Source organism: Eumetopias jubatus, unplaced genomic scaffold (genome assembly GCF_037043125.1).
Source record: "Eumetopias jubatus isolate StellerSeaLion01/CBP00866 unplaced genomic scaffold, mEumJub1_p1.0 scaffold_81, whole genome shotgun sequence".
NCBI lineage: Eukaryota > Metazoa > Chordata > Mammalia > Carnivora > Otariidae > Eumetopias > Eumetopias jubatus.
The window spans coordinates 338,313-359,364 of NW_028274887.1; positions in this window are offsets into that span (position 1 = coordinate 338,313).

A 21,052-nucleotide genomic window follows, 5' to 3' on the forward strand; every position below is an offset into this window, starting at 1 on the left:
GGAAAGACCCATTGCGCTCGGCCTTCTTTCTCAGAGATGAGTACAGGACACGACACCTTCCTTGTGCTTCCACCAAATTTATGTAAAAGGCTCCCGTCTCCAAGGCAAAGGATGTGAGGTGAAAGACGGCTTCGCAAAAGCGAGGTTGCCTCTTAGAGGGCGGTCTGCGGCGCTCTCCTGACGCCTCCACGCCTACATACGCAAACGCTCTTGGGCTCATGAAAGAAGATGTCAGTTGAATGCTGCCTTGTACCCCGAAGCGTTTCTCGGAGTTAGGTCCAGGGAACGGTCCCTGTGCGATCACACGCAGCCTTGAGATGGCTCAGCTCTTTTCTATCGTCAGGGAGGACGTTTCTCGGAGATAGGTTCAGGGAACGGTAGCAAAGCGTACGGCACTTTCATGATGTTTCCACACCCACTTTTGGAAAAGCTTCTCTCTCTAGGATACCTGAAGATGTTAGTGGCGAGCTGCCGTATACGCAGACTTGCTTTTCCCAGGTGAGTACATGGCACTTTCCTTATTCACTCACGCACGCGCGCCCCCTGGCGCACACACACACACACACACACACACACACACACACACACACAGAGTTGGACAGGTTTCTGTCTCGTCAGGAAAGAAGGTGTTCGTTGAGAGACGGTTTCTCGCCGATGCTTTTGGGTTCTAGCTTTTTTTCCCCCCGGAGAGTGAAGTGTATGCGCTTTTTCCCTAGGCTACCGTACACACCCTTGAGAAGCCTTCCGTCAGCCGGAAACAAGCCGTGAGTTGAAGGAGGCGTTCCACGCAGACCTCCTTCTCAGAGGGAAGACTGTCACACTTTCCTTGGGCCTCCACACGCACTTTAGAAAAACTTCCTCAGGGAAGCTGTGAGTTGAACGACCGGTTTCCTACAGCGGTGTTTCGTGGGGGTAAGTATATATGGCACTTGGCCTTAGGCTTCCACACACACATTGGAAAAGGCATCTCTCTTCGTGAAACAAGATGTGCGCTGAACGTTGCGTTCTGCGCAGGCCTGCTTTTCACACTTCAGCCCATGGTACTTTCCCTAGGCTTCCGCACGGGCAGTGGGTATCCCTTCCCTAAACCTGAACCAAGACGCGGGGGAAAGCTGCCTTCTACACCACCTTGTTTTCCGAGTTTCGTATAGAACCCTTGCGTTTTGCTTCCGCAACCCCTTTTGCCACTCTTACGATATATCCTCAGGAGTGGGGTTCGCTTGAAAGACGGTCTCTCTCCGTCATGCTTTCTCTAACTTAAGGATAGGGCACTCTCCTTATGCCTGCACGCGTACACTTGCAATCTCTACTGACTTCATGACCCCGTCCATATGCTAGGCTGAAAGACCCATTGCGCTCGGCCTTCTTTCTCAGAGATGAGTACAGGGCACGACACCTTCCTTGTGCTTCCACCAAGATTATGTAAAAGGCTCCCGTCTCCAAGACAAAGGATGTGAGGTGAAAGATGGCTTCGCAAAAGCGAGGTTGCCTCTTAGAGGGCGGTCTGCGGCCGTCTCCTGACGCCTCCACGCCTACATATGCAAACGCTTCTAGGCTCACGAAAGAAGACGTCAGTTGAAAGCTGCCTTGTACCCCGAAGCGTTTCTCGGAGTTAGGTCCAGGGAACGGTAGTAAAGCGTACGGCACTTTCATGATGCTTCCACACCCACTTTTGGAAAAGCTTCTCTCTGCAGGATACCTGAAGAGGTTAGTGGCGAGCTGCCGTATACGCAGACTTGCTTTTCCCAGGTGAGTACATAGCACTTTCCTTATTAACTCAGGCACGCGCGCGCAGGGGCACACACACACACACACACACACACACACACACACACAGAGTTGAACATGTTTCTGTCTCGTCAGGAAAGAAGGTGTTCGTTGAGAGACGGTTTCTCGACGATGCTTTTGGGTTCTAGCTTTTTTTCCCCCCGGAGAGTGAAGTGTATGCGCTTTTTCCCTAGGCTTCCGTACACACCCTTGAGAAGCCTTCCGTCAGCCGGAAACAAGCCGTGAGTTGAAGGAGGCGTTCCACGCAGACCTCCTTCTCAGAGGGAAGACTGTCACACTTTCCTTGTGCCTCCACACGCACTTTAGAAAAACTTCCTCAGGGAAGCTGTGAGTTGAACGACGGGTTTCCTAGAGCGGTGTTTCGTGGGGGTAAGTATATATGGCACTTGGCCTTAGGCTTCCACACACACATTGGTAAAGGAATCTCCCTTCGTGAAACAAGATGTGCGCTGAACGTTGCGTTCTGCGCAGGCCTGCTTTTCACACTTCAGCCCATGGTACTTTCCCTAGGCTTCCGCACGGGCAGTGGGTATCCCTTCCCTAAACCTGAACCAAGACGCGGGGGAAAGCTGCCTTCTACACCACCTTGTTTTCCGAGTTTCGTATAGAAACTTTGCGCTGTGCTTCCACAACCCCTTTTGCCACTGCTTCGATATATCCTCAGGAGAGGGGTTCGCTTGAAAGACGGTCTCTCTCCGTCATGCTTTCTCGAAGTTAAGGATAGGGCACTCTCCTTATGCCTGCACGCGTACACTTGCAATCTCTACTGACTTCATGAGCCCGTCCATATGCTAGGCGGAAAGACCCATTGCGCTCGGCCTTCTTTCTCAGAGATGAGTACAGGACACGACACCTTCCTTGTGCTTCCACCAAATTTATGTAAAAGGCTCCCGTCTCCAAGGCAAAGGATGTGAGGTGAAAGTCGGCTTCGCAAAAGCGAGGTTGCCTCTTAGAGGGCGGTCTGCGGCCGTCTCCTGACGCCTCCACGCCTACATATGCAAACGCTTCTGGGCTCACGAAAGAAGACGTCTGTTGAAAGCTGCCTTGTACCCCGAAGCGTTTCTCGGAGTTAGGTCCAGGGAACGGTAGTAAAGCGTACGGCACTTTCATGATGCTTCCACACCCACATTTGGAAAAGCTTCTCTCTGCAGGATACCTGAAGATGTTAGTGGCGAGCTGCCGTATACGCAGACTTGCTTTTCCCAGGTGAGTACATAGCACTTTCCTTATTCACTCACGCACGCGCGCGCGGGGGCACACACACACACACACACACAAACACAGAGTTGAACATGTTTCTGTCTCGTGAGGAGAGAAGGTGTTCGTTGAGAGACGGTTTCTCGATGATGCTTTTGGGTTCTAGCTTTTTTTCCCCCCGGAGAATGAAGTGTATGCGCTTTTTCCCTAGGCTACCGTACACACCCTTGAGAAGCCTTCCGTCAGCCGGAAACAAGCCGTGAGATGAAGGAGGCGTTCCACGCAGATCTCCTTCTCAGAGGGAAGCCTGTCACACTTTCCTTGGGCCTCCACACACACTTTAGAAAAACTTCCTCAGGGAAGCTCTGAGTTGAACGACAGGTTTCCTACAGCGGTGTTTCGTGGGTGTAAGTATATACGGCACTTGGCCTTAGGCTTCCACACACACATTGGAAAAGGCATCCCTCTTTGTGAAACAAGATGTGCGCTGAACGTTGCGTTCTGCGCAGGCTTGCTTTTCACACTTCAGCCCATGGGACTTTCCCTAGGCTTCCGCACGGGCAGTGGGTATCCCTTCCCTAAACCTGAACCAAGACGCGGGGGAAAGCTGCCTTCTACACCACCTTGTTTTCCGAGTTTCGTATAGAACCCTTGCCTTTTGCTTCCGCAACCCCTTTTGCCACTCTTACGATATATCCTCAGGAGAGGGGTTCGCTTGAAAGACGGTCTCTCTCCGTCATGCTTTCTCGAAGTTAAGGATAGGGCACTCTCCTTATGCCTGCACGCGTACACTTGCAATCTCTACTGACTTCATGAGCCCGTCCATATGCTAGGCTGAAAGACCCATTGCGCTCGGCCTTCTTTCTCAGAGATGAGTACAGGACACGACACCTTCCTTGTGCTTCCACCAAATTTATGTAAAAGGCTCCCGTCTCCAAGGAAAAGGATGTGAGGTGAAAGACGGCTTCGCAAAAGCGAGGTTGCCTCTTAGAGGGCGGTCTGCGGCGCTCTCCTGACGCCTCCACGCCTACATACGCAAACGCTCTTGGGCTCATGAAAGAAGATGTCAGTTGAATGCTGCCTTGTACCCCGAAGCGTTTCTCGGAGTTAGGTCCAGGGAACGGTAGTAAAGCGTACGGCACTTTCATGATGCGTCCACACCCACTTTTGGAAAAGCTTCTCTCTGCAGGATACCTGAAGATGTTAGTGGCGAGCTGCCGTATACGCAGACTTGCTTTTCCCAGGTGAGTACATAGCACTTTCCTTATTAACTCAGGCACGCGCGCGCAGGGGCACACACACACACACACACACACACACACACAGAGTTGAACATGTTTCTGTCTCGTCAGGAAAGAAGGTGTTCGTTGAGAGACGGTTTCTCGACGATGCTTTTGGGTTCTAGCTTTTTTTCCCCCCGGAGAGTGAAGTGTATGCGCTTTTTCCCTAGGCTTCCGTACACACCCTTGAGAAGCCTTCCGTCAGCCGGAAACAAGCCGTGAGTTGAAGGAGGCGTTCCACGCAGACCTCCTTCTCAGAGGGAAGACTGTCACACTTTCCTTGTGCCTCCACACGCACTTTAGAAAAACTTCCTCAGGGAAGCTGTGAGTTGAACGACGGGTTTCCTAGAGCGGTGTTTCGTGGGGGTAAGTATATATGGCACTTGGCCTTAGGCTTCCACACACACATTGGTAAAGGAATCTCCCTTCGTGAAACAAGATGTGCGCTGAACGTTGCGTTCTGCGCAGGCCTGCTTTTCACACTTCAGCCCATGGTACTTTCCCTAGGCTTCCGCACGGGCAGTGGGTATCCCTTCCCTAAACCTGAACCAAGACGCGGGGGAAAGCTGCCTTCTACACCACCTTGTTTTCCGAGTTTCGTATAGAAACTTTGCGCTGTGCTTCCACAACCCCTTTTGCCACTGCTTCGATATATCCTCAGGAGAGGGGTTCGCTTGAAAGACGGTCTCTCTCCGTCATGCTTTCTCGAAGTTAAGGATAGGGCACTCTCCTTATGCCTGCACGCGTACACTTGCAATCTCTACTGACTTCATGAGCCCGTCCATATGCTAGGCGGAAAGACCCATTGCGCTCGGCCTTCTTTCTCAGAGATGAGTACAGGACACGACACCTTCCTTGTGCTTCCACCAAATTTATGTAAAAGGCTCCCGTCTCCAAGGCAAAGGATGTGAGGTGAAAGACGGCTTCGCAAAAGCGAGGTTGCCTCTTAGAGGGCGGTCTGCGGCCGTCTCCTGACGCCTCCACGCCTACATATGCAAACGCTTCTGGGCTCACGAAAGAAGACGTCTGTTGAAAGCTGCCTTGTACCCCGAAGCGTTTCTCGGAGTTAGGTCCAGGGAACGGTAGTAAAGCGTACGGCACTTTCATGATGCTTCCACACCCACATTTGGAAAAGCTTCTCTCTGCAGGATACCTGAAGATGTTAGCGGCGAGCTGCCGTATACGCAGACTTGCTTTTCCCAGGTGAGTACATAGCACTTTCCTTATTCACTCACGCACGCGCGCGCGGGGGCACACACACACACACACACACAAACACAGAGTTGAACATGTTTCTGTCTCGTGAGGAGAGAAGGTGTTCGTTGAGAGACGGTTTCTCGATGATGCTTTTGGGTTCTAGCTTTTTTTCCCCCCGGAGAATGAAGTGTATGCGCTTTTTCCCTAGGCTACCGTACACACCCTTGAGAAGCCTTCCGTCAGCCGGAAACAAGCCGTGAGATGAAGGAGGCGTTCCACGCAGATCTCCTTCTCAGAGGGAAGCCTGTCACACTTTCCTTGGGCCTCCACACACACTTTAGAAAAACTTCCTCAGGGAAGCTCTGAGTTGAACGACAGGTTTCCTACAGCGGTGTTTCGTGGGTGTAAGTATATACGGCACTTGGCCTTAGGCTTCCACACACACATTGGAAAAGGCATCCCTCTTTGTGAAACAAGATGTGCGCTGAACGTTGCGTTCTGCGCAGGCTTGCTTTTCACACTTCAGCCCATGGGACTTTCCCTAGGCTTCCGCACGGGCAGTGGGTATCCCTTCCCTAAACCTGAACCAAGACGCGGGGGAAAGCTGCCTTCTACACCACCTTGTTTTCCGAGTTTCGTATAGAACCCTTGCCTTTTGCTTCCGCAACCCCTTTTGCCACTCTTACGATATATCCTCAGGAGAGGGGTTCGCTTGAAAGACGGTCTCTCTCCGTCATGCTTTCTCGAAGTTAAGGATAGGGCACTCTCCTTATGCCTGCACGCGTACACTTGCAATCTCTACTGACTTCATGAGCCCGTCCATATGCTAGGCTGAAAGACCCATTGCGCTCGGCCTTCTTTCTCAGAGATGAGTACAGGACACGACACCTTCCTTGTGCTTCCACCAAATTTATGTAAAAGGCTCCCGTCTCCAAGGAAAAGGATGTGAGGTGAAAGACGGCTTCGCAAAAGCGAGGTTGCCTCTTAGAGGGCGGTCTGCGGCGCTCTCCTGACGCCTCCACGCCTACATACGCAAACGCTCTTGGGCTCATGAAAGAAGATGTCAGTTGAATGCTGCCTTGTACCCCGAAGCGTTTCTCGGAGTTAGGTCCAGGGAACGGTCCCTGTGCGATCACACGCAGCCTTGAGATGGCTCAGCTCTTTTCTATCGTCAGGGAGGACGTTTCTCGGAGATAGGTTCAGGGAACGGTAGCAAAGCGTACGGCACTTTCATGATGTTTCCACACCCACTTTTGGAAAAGCTTCTCTCTCTAGGATACCTGAAGATGTTAGTGGCGAGCTGCCGTATACGCAGACTTGCTTTTCCCAGGTGAGTACATGGCACTTTCCTTATTCACTCACGCACGCGCGCCCCCTGGCGCACAGACACACACACACACACACACACACACACACACACACAGAGTTGGACAGGTTTCTGTCTCGTCAGGAAAGAAGGTGTTCGTTGAGAGACGGTTTCTCGCCGATGCTTTTGGGTTCTAGCTTTTTTTCCCCCCGGAGAGTGAAGTGTATGCGCTTTTTCCCTAGGCTACCGTACACACCCTTGAGAAGCCTTCCGTCAGCCGGAAACAAGCCGTGAGTTGAAGGAGGCGTTCCACGCAGACCTCCTTCTCAGACGGAAGACTGTCACACTTTCCTTGGGCCTCCACACGCACTTTAGAAAAACTTCCTCAGGGAAGCTGTGAGTTGAACGACCGGTTTCCTACAGCGGTGTTTTGTGGGGGTAAGTATATATGGCACTTGGCCTTAGGCTTCCACACACACATTGGAAAAGGCATCTCTCTTCGTGAAACAAGATGTGCGCTGAACGTTGCGTTCTGCGCAGGCCTGCTTTTCACACTTCAGCCCATGGTACTTTCCCTAGGCTTCCGCACGGGCAGTGGGTATCCCTTCCCTAAACCTGAACCAAGACGCGGGGGAAAGCTGCCTTCTACACCACCTTGTTTTCCGAGTTTCGTATAGAACCCTTGCGTTTTGCTTCCGCAACCCCTTTTGCCACTCTTACGATATATCCTCAGGAGTGGGGTTCGCTTGAAAGACGGTCTCTCTCCGTCATGCTTTCTCTAACTTAAGGATAGGGCACTCTCCTTATGCCTGCACGCGTACACTTGCAATCTCTACTGACTTCATGACCCCGTCCATATGCTAGGCTGAAAGACCCATTGCGCTCGGCCTTCTTTCTCAGAGATGAGTACAGGGCACGACACCTTCCTTGTGCTTCCACCAAGATTATGTAAAAGGCTCCCGTCTCCAAGACAAAGGATGTGAGGTGAAAGATGGCTTCGCAAAAGCGAGGTTGCCTCTTAGAGGGCGGTCTGCGGCCGTCTCCTGACGCCTCCACGCCTACATATGCAAACGCTTCTAGGCTCACGAAAGAAGACGTCAGTTGAAAGCTGCCTTGTACCCCGAAGCGTTTCTCGGAGTTAGGTCCAGGGAACGGTAGTAAAGCGTACGGCACTTTCATGATGCTTCCACACCCACTTTTGGAAAAGCTTCTCTCTGCAGGATACCTGAAGAGGTTAGTGGCGAGCTGCCGTATACGCAGACTTGCTTTTCCCAGGTGAGTACATAGCACTTTCCTTATTAACTCAGGCACGCGCGCGCAGGGGCACACACACACACACACACACACACACACACAGAGTTGAACATGTTTCTGTCTCGTCAGGAAAGAAGGTGTTCGTTGAGAGACGGTTTCTCGACGATGCTTTTGGGTTCTAGCTTTTTTTCCCCCCGGAGAGTGAAGTGTATGCGCTTTTTCCCTAGGCTTCCGTACACACCCTTGAGAAGCCTTCCGTCAGCCGGAAACAAGCCGTGAGTTGAAGGAGGCGTTCCACGCAGACCTCCTTCTCAGAGGGAAGACTGTCACACTTTCCTTGTGCCTCCACACGCACTTTAGAAAAACTTCCTCAGGGAAGCTGTGAGTTGAACGACGGGTTTCCTAGAGCGGTGTTTCGTGGGGGTAAGTATATATGGCACTTGGCCTTAGGCTTCCACACACACATTGGTAAAGGGATCTCTCTTCGTGAAACAAGATGTGCGCTGAACGTTGCGTTCTGCGCAGGCCTGCTTTTCACACTTCAGCCCATGGTACTTTCCCTAGGCTTCCGCACGGGCAGTGGGTATCCCTTCCCTAAACCTGAACCAAGACGCGGGGGAAAGCTGCCTTCTACACCACCTTGTTTTCCGAGTTTCGTATAGAAACTTTGCGCTGTGCTTCCACAACCCCTTTTGCCACTGCTTCGATATATCCTCAGGAGAGGGGTTCGCTTGAAAGACGGTCTCTCTCCGTCATGCTTTCTCGAAGTTAAGGATAGGGCACTCTCCTTATGCCTGCACGCGTACACTTGCAATCTCTACTGACTTCATGAGCCCGTCCATATGCTAGGCTGAAAGACCCATTGCGCTCGGCCTTCTTTCTCAGAGATGAGTACAGGACAAGACACCTTCCTTGTGCTTCCACCAAATTTATGTAAAAGGCTCCCGTCTCCAAGGCAAAGGATGTGAGGTGAAAGACGGCTTCGCAAAAGCGAGGTTGCCTCTTAGAGGGCGGTCTGCGGCCTTCTCCTGACGCCTCCACGCCTACATATGCAAACGCTTCTGGGCTCACGAAAGAAGACGTCAGTTGAAAGCTGCCTTGTACCCCGAAGCGTTTCTCGGAGTTAGGTCCAGGGAACGGTCCCTGTGCGATCTCATGCAGCCTTGAGATGGCTCAGCTCTTTTCTATCGTCAGGGAAGACGTTTCTCGGAGATAGGTCCAGGGAACGGTAGTAAAGCGTACGGCACTTTTATGATGCTTCCACACCCACTTTTGGAAATGCTTCTCTCTCCAGGATACCTGAAGATGTTAGTGGCGAGTTGCCGTATACGCAGACTTGCTTTTCCCAGGGGAGTACATGGCACTTTCCTTATTCAGTCATGCACGCGCGCGCGCGGGCACACACACACACACAAACACACAGAGTTGAAAATGTTTCTGTCTCGTCAGGAAAGAAGGTGTTCGTTGAGAGACGGTTTCTCGCCGATTCTTTTGGGTTCTTGCTTTTTTTCCCCCCGGAGAGTGAAGTGTATGCGCTTTTTCCCTAGGCTACCGTACACACCCTTGAGAAGCCTTCCGTCAGCCGGAAACAAGCCGTGAGATGAAGGAGGCGTTCCACGCAGACCTCCTTCTCAGAGGGAAGCCTGTCACACTTTCCTTGGGCCTCCACACGCACTTTAGAAAAACTTCCTCAGGGAAGCTGTGAGTTGAACGACCGGTTTCATACAGCGGTGTTTCGTGGGGGTAAGTATATATGGCACTTGGCCTTAGGCTTCCACACACACATTGGAAAAGGCATCTCTCTTCGTGAAACAAGATGTGCGCTGAACGTTGCGTTCTGCGCAGGCCTGCTTTTCACACTTCAGCCCATGGTACTTTCCCTAGGCTTCCACACGGGCAGTGGGTATCCCTTCCCTAAACCTGAACCAAGACGCGGGGGAAAGCTGCCTTCTACACCACCTTGTTTTCCGAGTTTCGTATAGAACCCTTGCGTTTTGCTTTCACAACCCCTTTTGCCACTCCTACGATATATCCTCAGGAGAGGGGTTCGCTTGAAAGACGGTCTCTCTCCGTCATGCTTTCTCGAAGTTAAGGATAGGGCACTCTCCTTATGCCTGCACGCGTACACTTGCAATCTCTACTGACTTCATGAGCCCGTCCATATGCTAGGCTGAAAGACCCATTGCGCTCGGCCTTCTTTCTCAGAGATGAGTACAGGACACGACACCTTCCTTGTGCTTCCACCAAATTTATGTAAAAGGCTCCCGTCTCCAAGGCAAAGGATGTGAGGTGAAAGACGGCTTCGCAAAAGCGAGGTTGCCTCTTAGAGGGCGGTCTGCGGCGCTCTCCTGACGCCTCCACGCCTACATACGCAAACGCTCTTGGGCTCACGAAAGAAGATGTCAGTTGAATGCTGCCTTGTACCCCGAAGCGTTTCTCGGAGTTAGGTCCAGGGAACGGTCCCTGTGCGATCACACGCAGCCTTGAGATGGCTCAGCTCTTTTCTATCGTCAGGGAGGACGTTTCTCGGAGTTAGGTCCAGGGAACGGTAGCAAAGCGTACGGCACTTTCATGATGCTTCCACACCCACATTTGGAAAAGCTTCTCTCTCCAGGATACCTGAAGATGTTAGTGGCGAGCTGCCGTATACGCAGACTTGCTTTTCCCAGGTGAGTACATGGCACTTTCCTTATTCACTCACGCACGCGCGCGCCCTGGCACACACACACACACACACACACACACACACACACACACACACACACACAGAGTTGGACAGGTTTCTGTCTCGTCAGGAAAGAAGGTTTTCGTTGAGAGACGGTTTCTCGCCGATGCTTTTGGGTTCTAGCTTTTTTTCCCCCCGGAGAGTGAAGTGTATACGCTTTTTCCCTAGGCTACCGTACACACCCTTGAGAAGCCTTCCGTCAGCCGGAAACAAGCCGTGAGTTGAAGGAGGCGTTCCACGCAGACCTCCTTCTCAGAGGGAAGACTGTCACACTTTCCTTGTGCCTCCACACGCACTTTAGAAAAACTTCCTCAGGGAAGCTGTGAGTTGAACGACGGGTTTCCTAGAGCGGTGTTTCGTGGGGGTAAGTATATATGGCACTTGGCCTTAGGCTTCCACACACACATTGGTAAAGGAATCTCCCTTCGTGAAACAAGATGTGCGCTGAACGTTGCGTTCTGCGCAGGCCTGCTTTTCACACTTCAGCCCATGGTACTTTCCCTAGGCTTCCGCACGGGCAGTGGGTATCCCTTCCCTAAACCTGAACCAAGACGCGGGGGAAAGCTGCCTTCTACACCACCTTGTTTTCCGAGTTTCGTATAGAAACTTTGCGCTGTGCTTCCACAACCCCTTTTGCCACTGCTTCGATATATCCTCAGGAGAGGGGTTCGCTTGAAAGACGGTCTCTCTCCGTCATGCTTTCTCGAAGTTAAGGATAGGGCACTCTCCTTATGCCTGCACGCGTACACTTGCAATCTCTACTGACTTCATGAGCCCGTCCATATGCTAGGCGGAAAGACCCATTGCGCTCGGCCTTCTTTCTCAGAGATGAGTACAGGACACGACACCTTCCTTGTGCTTCCACCAAATTTATGTAAAAGGCTCCCGTCTCCAAGGCAAAGGATGTGAGGTGAAAGACGGCTTCGCAAAAGCGAGGTTGCCTCTTAGAGGGCGGTCTGCGGCCTTCTCCTGACGCCTCCACGCCTACATATGCAAACGCTTCTGGGCTCACGAAAGAAGACGTCAGTTGAAAGCTGCCTTGTACCCCGAAGCGTTTCTCGGAGTTAGGTCCAGGGAACGGGGGTAAAGCGTACGGCACTTTCATGATGCGTCCACACCCACTTTTGGAAAAGCTTCTCTCTGCAGGATACCTGAAGATGTTAGTGGCGAGCTGCCGTATACGCAGACTTGCTTTTCCCAGGTGAGTACATAGCACTTTCCTTATTAACTCAGGCACGCGCGCGCAGGGGCACACACACACACACACACACACACACACAGAGTTGAACATGTTTCTGTCTCGTCAGGAAAGAAGGTGTTCGTTGAGAGACGGTTTCTCGACGATGCTTTTGGGTTCTAGCTTTTTTTCCCCCCGGAGAGTGAAGTGTATGCGCTTTTTCCCTAGGCTTCCGTACACACCCTTGAGAAGCCTTCCGTCAGCCGGAAACAAGCCGTGAGATGAAGGACGCGTTCCACGCAGACTTCCATCTCAGAGGGAAGCCTGTCACACTTTCCTTGGGCCTCCACACGCACTTTAGAAAAACTTCCTCAGGGAAGCTGTGAGTTGAACGACGGGTTTCCTAGAGCGGTGTTTCGTGGGGGAAGTATATATGGCACTTGGCCTTAGGCTTCCACACACACATTGGTAAAGGAATCTCTCTTCGTGAAACAAGATGTGCGCTGAACGTTGCGTTCTGCGCAGGCCTGCTTTTCACACTTCAGCCCATGGTACTTTCCCTAGGCTTCCGCACGGGCAGTGGGTATCCCTTCCCTAAACCTGAACCAAGACGCGGGGGAAAGCTGCCTTCTACACCACCTTGTTTTCCGAGTTTCTTATAGAACCCTTGCGTTTTGCTTTCACAACCCCTTTTGCCACTGCTTCGATATATCCTCAGGAGAGGGGTTCGCTTGAAAGACGGTCTCTCTCCGTCATGCTTTCTCGAAGTTAAGGATGGGGCACTCTCCTTATGCCTGCACGCGTACACTTGCAATCTCTACTGACTTCATGAGCCCGTCCATATGCTAGGCTGAAAGACCCATTGCGCTCGGCCTTCTTTCTCAGAGATGAGTACAGGACACGACACCTTCCTTGTGCTTCCACCAAATTTATGTAAAAGGCTCCCGTCTCCAAGGCAAAGGATGTGAGGTGAAAGACGGCTTCGCAAAAGCGAGGTTGCCTCTTAGAGGGCGGTCTGCGGCGCTCTCCTGACGCCTCCACGCCTACATACGCAAACGCTCTTGGGCTCACGAAAGAAGATGTCAGTTGAATGCTGCCTTGTACCCCGAAGCGTTTCTCGGAGTTAGGTCCAGGGAACGGTCCCTGTGCGATCACACGCAGCCTTGAGATGGCTCAGCTCTTTTCTATCGTCAGGGAGGACGTTTCTCGGAGTTAGGTCCAGGGAACGGTAGCAAAGCGTACGGCACTTTCATGATGCTTCCACACCCACATTTGGAAAAGCTTCTCTCTCCAGGATACCTGAAGATGTTAGTGGCGAGCTGCCGTATACGCAGACTTGCTTTTCCCAGGTGAGTACATGGCACTTTCCTTATTCACTCACGCACGCGCGCGCCCTGGCACACACACACACACACACACACACACACACACACACACACACACACAGAGTTGGACAGGTTTCTGTCTCGTCAGGAAAGAAGGTTTTCGTTGAGAGACGGTTTCTCGCCGATGCTTTTGGGTTCTAGCTTTTTTTCCCCCCGGAGAGTGAAGTGTATACGCTTTTTCCCTAGGCTACCGTACACACCCTTGAGAAGCCTTCCGTCAGCCGGAAACAAGCCGTGAGTTGAAGGAGGCGTTCCACGCAGACCTCCTTCTCAGAGGGAAGACTGTCACACTTTCCTTGTGCCTCCACACGCACTTTAGAAAAACCTCCTCAGGGAAGCTGTGAGTTGAACGACGGGTTTCCTAGAGCGGTGTTTCGTGGGGGTAAGTATATATGGCACTTGGCCTTAGGCTTCCACACACACATTGGTAAAGGAATCTCCCTTCGTGAAACAAGATGTGCGCTGAACGTTGCGTTCTGCGCAGGCCTGCTTTTCACACTTCAGCCCATGGTACTTTCCCTAGGCTTCCGCACGGGCAGTGGGTATCCCTTCCCTAAACCTGAACCAAGACGCGGGGGAAAGCTGCCTTCTACACCACCTTGTTTTCCGAGTTTCGTATAGAAACTTTGCGCTGTGCTTCCACAACCCCTTTTGCCACTGCTTCGATATATCCTCAGGAGAGGGGTTCGCTTGAAAGACGGTCTCTCTCCGTCATGCTTTCTCGAAGTTAAGGATAGGGCACTCTCCTTATGCCTGCACGCGTACACTTGCAATCTCTACTGACTTCATGAGCCCGTCCATATGCTAGGCGGAAAGACCCATTGCGCTCGGCCTTCTTTCTCAGAGATGAGTACAGGACACGACACCTTCCTTGTGCTTCCACCAAATTTATGTAAAAGGCTCCCGTCTCCAAGGCAAAGGATGTGAGGTGAAAGACGGCTTCGCAAAAGCGAGGTTGCCTCTTAGAGGGCGGTCTGCGGCCTTCTCCTGACGCCTCCACGCCTACATATGCAAACGCTTCTGGGCTCACGAAAGAAGACGTCAGTTGAAAGCTGCCTTGTACCCCGAAGCGTTTCTCGGAGTTAGGTCCAGGGAACGGGGGTAAAGCGTACGGCACTTTCATGATGCGTCCACACCCACTTTTGGAAAAGCTTCTCTCTGCAGGATACCTGAAGATGTTAGTGGCGAGCTGCCGTATACGCAGACTTGCTTTTCCCAGGTGAGTACATAGCACTTTCCTTATTAACTCAGGCACGCGCGCGCAGGGGCACACACACACACACACACACACACACACAGAGTTGAACATGTTTCTGTCTCGTCAGGAAAGAAGGTGTTCGTTGAGAGACGGTTTCTCGACGATGCTTTTGGGTTCTAGCTTTTTTTCCCCCCGGAGAGTGAAGTGTATGCGCTTTTTCCCTAGGCTTCCGTACACACCCTTGAGAAGCCTTCCGTCAGCCGGAAACAAGCCGTGAGATGAAGGACGCGTTCCACGCAGACTTCCATCTCAGAGGGAAGCCTGTCACACTTTCCTTGGGCCTCCACACGCACTTTAGAAAAACTTCCTCAGGGAAGCTGTGAGTTGAACGACGGGTTTCCTAGAGCGGTGTTTCGTGGGGGAAGTATATATGGCACTTGGCCTTAGGCTTCCACACACACATTGGTAAAGGAATCTCTCTTCGTGAAACAAGATGTGCGCTGAACGTTGCGTTCTGCGCAGGCCTGCTTTTCACACTTCAGCCCATGGTACTTTCCCTAGGCTTCCGCACGGGCAGTGGGTATCCCTTCCCTAAACCTGAACCAAGACGCGGGGGAAAGCTGCCTTCTACACCACCTTGTTTTCCGAGTTTCTTATAGAACCCTTGCGTTTTGCTTTCACAACCCCTTTTGCCACTGCTTCGATATATCCTCAGGAGAGGGGTTCGCTTGAAAGACGGTCTCTCTCCGTCATGCTTTCTCGAAGTTAAGGATGGGGCACTCTCCTTATGCCTGCACGCGTACACTTGCAATCTCTACTGACTTCATGAGCCCGTCCATATGCTAGGCTGAAAGACCCATTGCGCTCGGCCTTCTTTCTCAGAGATGAGTACAGGACACGACACCTTCCTTGTGCTTCCACCAAATTTATGTAAAAGGCTCCCGTCTCCAAGGCAAAGGATGTGAGGTGAAAGACGGCTTCGCAAAAGCGAGGTTGCCTCTTAGAGGGCGGTCTGCGGCGCTCTCCTGACGCCTCCACGCCTACATACGCAAACGCTCTTGGGCTCACGAAAGAAGATGTCAGTTGAATGCTGCCTTGTACCCCGAAGCGTTTCTCGGAGTTAGGTCCAGGGAACGGTCCCTGTGCGATCACACGCAGCCTTGAGATGGCTCAGCTCTTTTCTATCGTCAGGGAGGACGTTTCTCGGAGTTAGGTCCAGGGAACGGTAGCAAAGCGTACGGCACTTTCATGATGCTTCCACACCCACATTTGGAAAAGCTTCTCTCTCCAGGATACCTGAAGATGTTAGTGGCGAGCTGCCGTATACGCAGACTTGCTTTTCCCAGGTGAGTACATGGCACTTTCCTTATTCACTCACGCACGCGCGCGCCCTGGCACACACACACACACACACACACACACACACACACACACACACACACAGAGTTGGACAGGTTTCTGTCTCGTCAGGAAAGAAGGTTTTCGTTGAGAGACGGTTTCTCGCCGATGCTTTTGGGTTCTAGCTTTTTTTCCCCCCGGAGAGTGAAGTGTATACGCTTTTTCCCTAGGCTACCGTACACACCCTTGAGAAGCCTTCCGTCAGCCGGAAACAAGCCGTGAGTTGAAGGAGGCGTTCCACGCAGACCTCCTTCTCAGAGGGAAGACTGTCACACTTTCCTTGTGCCTCCACACGCACTTTAGAAAAACCTCCTCAGGGAAGCTGTGAGTTGAACGACGGGTTTCCTAGAGCGGTGTTTCGTGGGGGTAAGTATATATGGCACTTGGCCTTAGGCTTCCACACACACATTGGTAAAGGAATCTCCCTTCGTGAAACAAGATGTGCGCTGAACGTTGCGTTCTGCGCAGGCCTGCTTTTCACACTTCAGCCCATGGTACTTTCCCTAGGCTTCCGCACGGGCAGTGGGTATCCCTTCCCTAAACCTGAACCAAGACGCGGGGGAAAGCTGCCTTCTACACCACCTTGTTTTCCGAGTTTCGTATAGAAACTTTGCGCTGTGCTTCCACAACCCCTTTTGCCACTGCTTCGATATATCCTCAGGAGAGGGGTTCGCTTGAAAGACGGTCTCTCTCCGTCATGCTTTCTCGAAGTTAAGGATAGGGCACTCTCCTTATGCCTGCACGCGTACACTTGCAATCTCTACTGACTTCATGAGCCCGTCCATATGCTAGGCGGAAAGACCCATTGCGCTCGGCCTTCTTTCTCAGAGATGAGTACAGGACACGACACCTTCCTTGTGCTTCCACCAAATTTATGTAAAAGGCTCCCGTCTCCAAGGCAAAGGATGTGAGGTGAAAGACGGCTTCGCAAAAGCGAGGTTGCCTCTTAGAGGGCGGTCTGCGGCCTTCTCCTGACGCCTCCACGCCTACATATGCAAACGCTTCTGGGCTCACGAAAGAAGACGTCAGTTGAAAGCTGCCTTGTACCCCGAAGCGTTTCTCGGAGTTAGGTCCAGGGAACGGGGGTAAAGCGTACGGCACTTTCATGATGCGTCCACACCCACTTTTGGAAAAGCTTCTCTCTGCAGGATACCTGAAGATGTTAGTGGCGAGCTGCCGTATACGCAGACTTGCTTTTCCCAGGTGAGTACATAGCACTTTCCTTATTAACTCAGGCACGCGCGCGCAGGGGCACACACACACACACACACACACACACACAGAGTTGAACATGTTTCTGTCTCGTCAGGAAAGAAGGTGTTCGTTGAGAGACGGTTTCTCGACGATGCTTTTGGGTTCTAGCTTTTTTTCCCCCCGGAGAGTGAAGTGTATGCGCTTTTTCCCTAGGCTTCCGTACACACCCTTGAGAAGCCTTCCGTCAGCCGGAAACAAGCCGTGAGATGAAGGACGCGTTCCACGCAGACTTCCATCTCAGAGGGAAGCCTGTCACACTTTCCTTGGGCCTCCACACGCACTTTAGAAAAACTTCCTCAGGGAAGCTGTGAGTTGAACGACGGGTTTCCTAGAGCGGTGTTTCGTGGGGGAAGTATATATGGCACTTGGCCTTAGGCTTCCACACACACATTGGTAAAGGAATCTCTCTTCGTGAAACAAGATGTGCGCTGAACGTTGCGTTCTGCGCAGGCCTGCTTTTCACACTTCAGCCCATGGTACTTTCCCTAGGCTTCCGCACGGGCAGTGGGTATCCCTTCCCTAAACCTGAACCAAGACGCGGGGGAAAGCTGCCTTCTACACCACCTTGTTTTCCGAGTTTCTTATAGAACCCTTGCGTTTTGCTTTCACAACCCCTTTTGCCACTGCTTCGATATATCCTCAGGAGAGGGGTTCGCTTGAAAGACGGTCTCTCTCCGTCATGCTTTCTCGAAGTTAAGGATGGGGCACTCTCCTTATGCCTGCACGCGTACACTTGCAATCTCTACTGACTTCATGAGCCCGTCCATATGCTAGGCTGAAAGACCCATTGCGCTCGGCCTTCTTTCTCAGAGATGAGTACAGGACACGACACCTTCCTTGTGCTTCCACCAAATTTATGTAAAAGGCTCCCGTCTCCAAGGCAAAGGATGTGAGGTGAAAGACGGCTTCGCAAAAGCGAGGTTGCCTCTTAGAGGGCGGTCTGCGGCGCTCTCCTGACGCCTCCACGCCTACATACGCAAACGCTCTTGGGCTCACGAAAGAAGATGTCAGTTGAATGCTGCCTTGTACCCCGAAGCGTTTCTCGGAGTTAGGTCCAGGGAACGGTCCCTGTGCGATCACACGCAGCCTTGAGATGGCTCAGCTCTTTTCTATCGTCAGGGAGGACGTTTCTCGGAGTTAGGTCCAGGGAACGGTAGCAAAGCGTACGGCACTTTCATGATGCTTCCACACCCACATTTGGAAAAGCTTCTCTCTCCAGGATACCTGAAGATGTTAGTGGCGAGCTGCCGTATACGCAGACTTGCTTTTCCCAGGTGAGTACATGGCACTTTCCTTATTCACTCACGCACGCGCGCGCCCTGGCACACACACACACACACACACACACACACACACACACACACACACACAGAGTTGGACAGGTTTCTGTCTCGTCAGGAAAGAAGGTTTTCGTTGAGAGACGGTTTCTCGCCGATGCTTTTGGGTTCTAGCTTTTTTTCCCCCCGGAGAGTGAAGTGTATACGCTTTTTCCCTAGGCTACCGTACACACCCTTGAGAAGCCTTCCGTCAGCCGGAAACAAGCCGTGAGTTGAAGGAGGCGTTCCACGCAGACCTCCTTCTCAGAGGGAAGACTGTCACACTTTCCTTGTGCCTCCACACGCACTTTAGAAAAACCTCCTCAGGGAAGCTGTGAGTTGAACGACGGGTTTCCTAGAGCGGTGTTTCGTGGGGGTAAGTATATATGGCACTTGGCCTTAGGCTTCCACACACACATTGGTAAAGGAATCTCCCTTCGTGAAACAAGATGTGCGCTGAACGTTGCGTTCTGCGCAGGCCTGCTTTTCACACTTCAGCCCATGGTACTTTCCCTAGGCTTCCGCACGGGCAGTGGGTATCCCTTCCCTAAACCTGAACCAAGACGCGGGGGAAAGCTGCCTTCTACACCACCTTGTTTTCCGAGTTTCGTATAGAAACTTTGCGCTGTGCTTCCACAACCCCTTTTGCCACTGCTTCGATATATCCTCAGGAGAGGGGTTCGCTTGAAAGACGGTCTCTCTCCGTCATGCTTTCTCGAAGTTAAGGATAGGGCACTCTCCTTATGCCTGCACGCGTACACTTGCAATCTCTACTGACTTCATGAGCCCGTCCATATGCTAGGCGGAAAGACCCATTGCGCTCGGCCTTCTTTCTCAGAGATGAGTACAGGACACGACACCTTCCTTGTGCTTCCACCAAATTTATGTAAAAGGCTCCCGTCTCCAAGGCAAAGGATGTGAGGTGAAAGACGGCTTCGCAAAAGCGAGGTTGCCTCTTAGAGGGCGGTCTGCGGCCTTCTCCTGACGCCTCCACGCCTACATATGCAAACGCTTCTGGGCTCACGAAAGAAGACGTCAGTTGAAAGCTGCCTTGTACCCCGAAGCGTTTCTCGGAGTTAGGTCCAGGGAACGGGGGTAAAGCGTACGGCACTTTCATGATGCGTCCACACCCACTTTTGGAAAAGCTTCTCTCTGCAGGATACCTGAAGATGTTAGTGGCGAGCTGCCGTATACGCAGACTTGCTTTTCCCAGGTGAGTACATAGCACTTTCCTTATTAACTCAGGCACGCGCGCGCAGGGGCACACACACACACACACACACACACACACAGAGTTGAACATGTTTCTGTCTCGTCAGGAAAGAAGGTGTTCGTTGAGAGACGGTTTCTCGACGATGCTTTTGGGTTCTAGCTTTTTTTCCCCCCGGAGAGTGAAGTGTATGCGCTTTTTCCCTAGGCTTCCGTACACACCCTTGAGAAGCCTTCCGTCAGCCGGAAACAAGCCGTGAGATGAAGGACGCGTTCCACGCAGACTTCCATCTCAGAGGGAAGCCTGTCACACTTTCCTTGGGCCTCCACACGCACTTTAGAAAAACTTCCTCAGGGAAGCTGTGAGTTGAACGACGGGTTTCCTAGAGCGGTGTTTCGTGGGGGAAGTATATATGGCACTTGGCCTTAGGCTTCCACACACACATTGGTAAAGGAATCTCTCTTCGTGAAACAAGATGTGCGCTGAACGTTGCGTTCTGCGCAGGCCTGCTTTTCACACTTCAGCCCATGGTACTTTCCCTAGGCTTCCGCACGGGCAGTGGGTATCCCTTCCCTAAACCTGAACCAAGACGCGGGGGAAAGCTGCCTTCTACACCACCTTGTTTTCCGAGTTTCTTATAGAACCCTTGCGTTTTGCTTTCACAACCCCTTTTGCCACTGCTTCGATATATCCTCAGGAGAGGGGTTCGCTTGAAAGACGGTCTCTCTCCGTCATGCTTTCTCGAAGTTAAGGATAGGGCACTCTCCTTATGCCTGCACGCGTACACTTGCAATCTCTACTGACTTCATGAGCCCGTCCATATGCTAGGCTGAAAGACCCATTGCGCTCGGCCTTCTTTCTCAGAGATGAGTACAGGACACGACACCTTCCTTGTGCTTCCACCAAATTTATGTAAAAGGCTCCCGTCTCCAAGGCAAAGGATGTGAGGTGAAAGACGGCTTCGCAAAAGCGAGGTTGCCTCTTAGAGGGCGGTCTGCGGCCTTCTCCTGACGCCTCCACGCCTACATATGCAAACGCTTCTGGGCTCACGAAAGAAGACATCAGTTGAAAGCTGCCTTGTACCCCGAAGCGTTTCTCGGCGTTAGGTCCAGGGAACGGTCCCTGTGCGATCTCATGCAGCCTTGAGATGGCTCAGCTCTTTTCTATCGTCGGGGAGGACGTTTCTCGGAGATAGGTCCAGGGAACGGTAGTAAAGCGTACGGCACTTTTATGATGCTTCCACACCCACTTTTGGAAATGCTTCTCTCTCCACGATACCTGAAGATGTTAGTGGCGAGTTGCCGTATACGCAGACTTGCTTTTCCCAGGGGAATACATGGCACTTTCCTTATTTAGTCATGCACGCG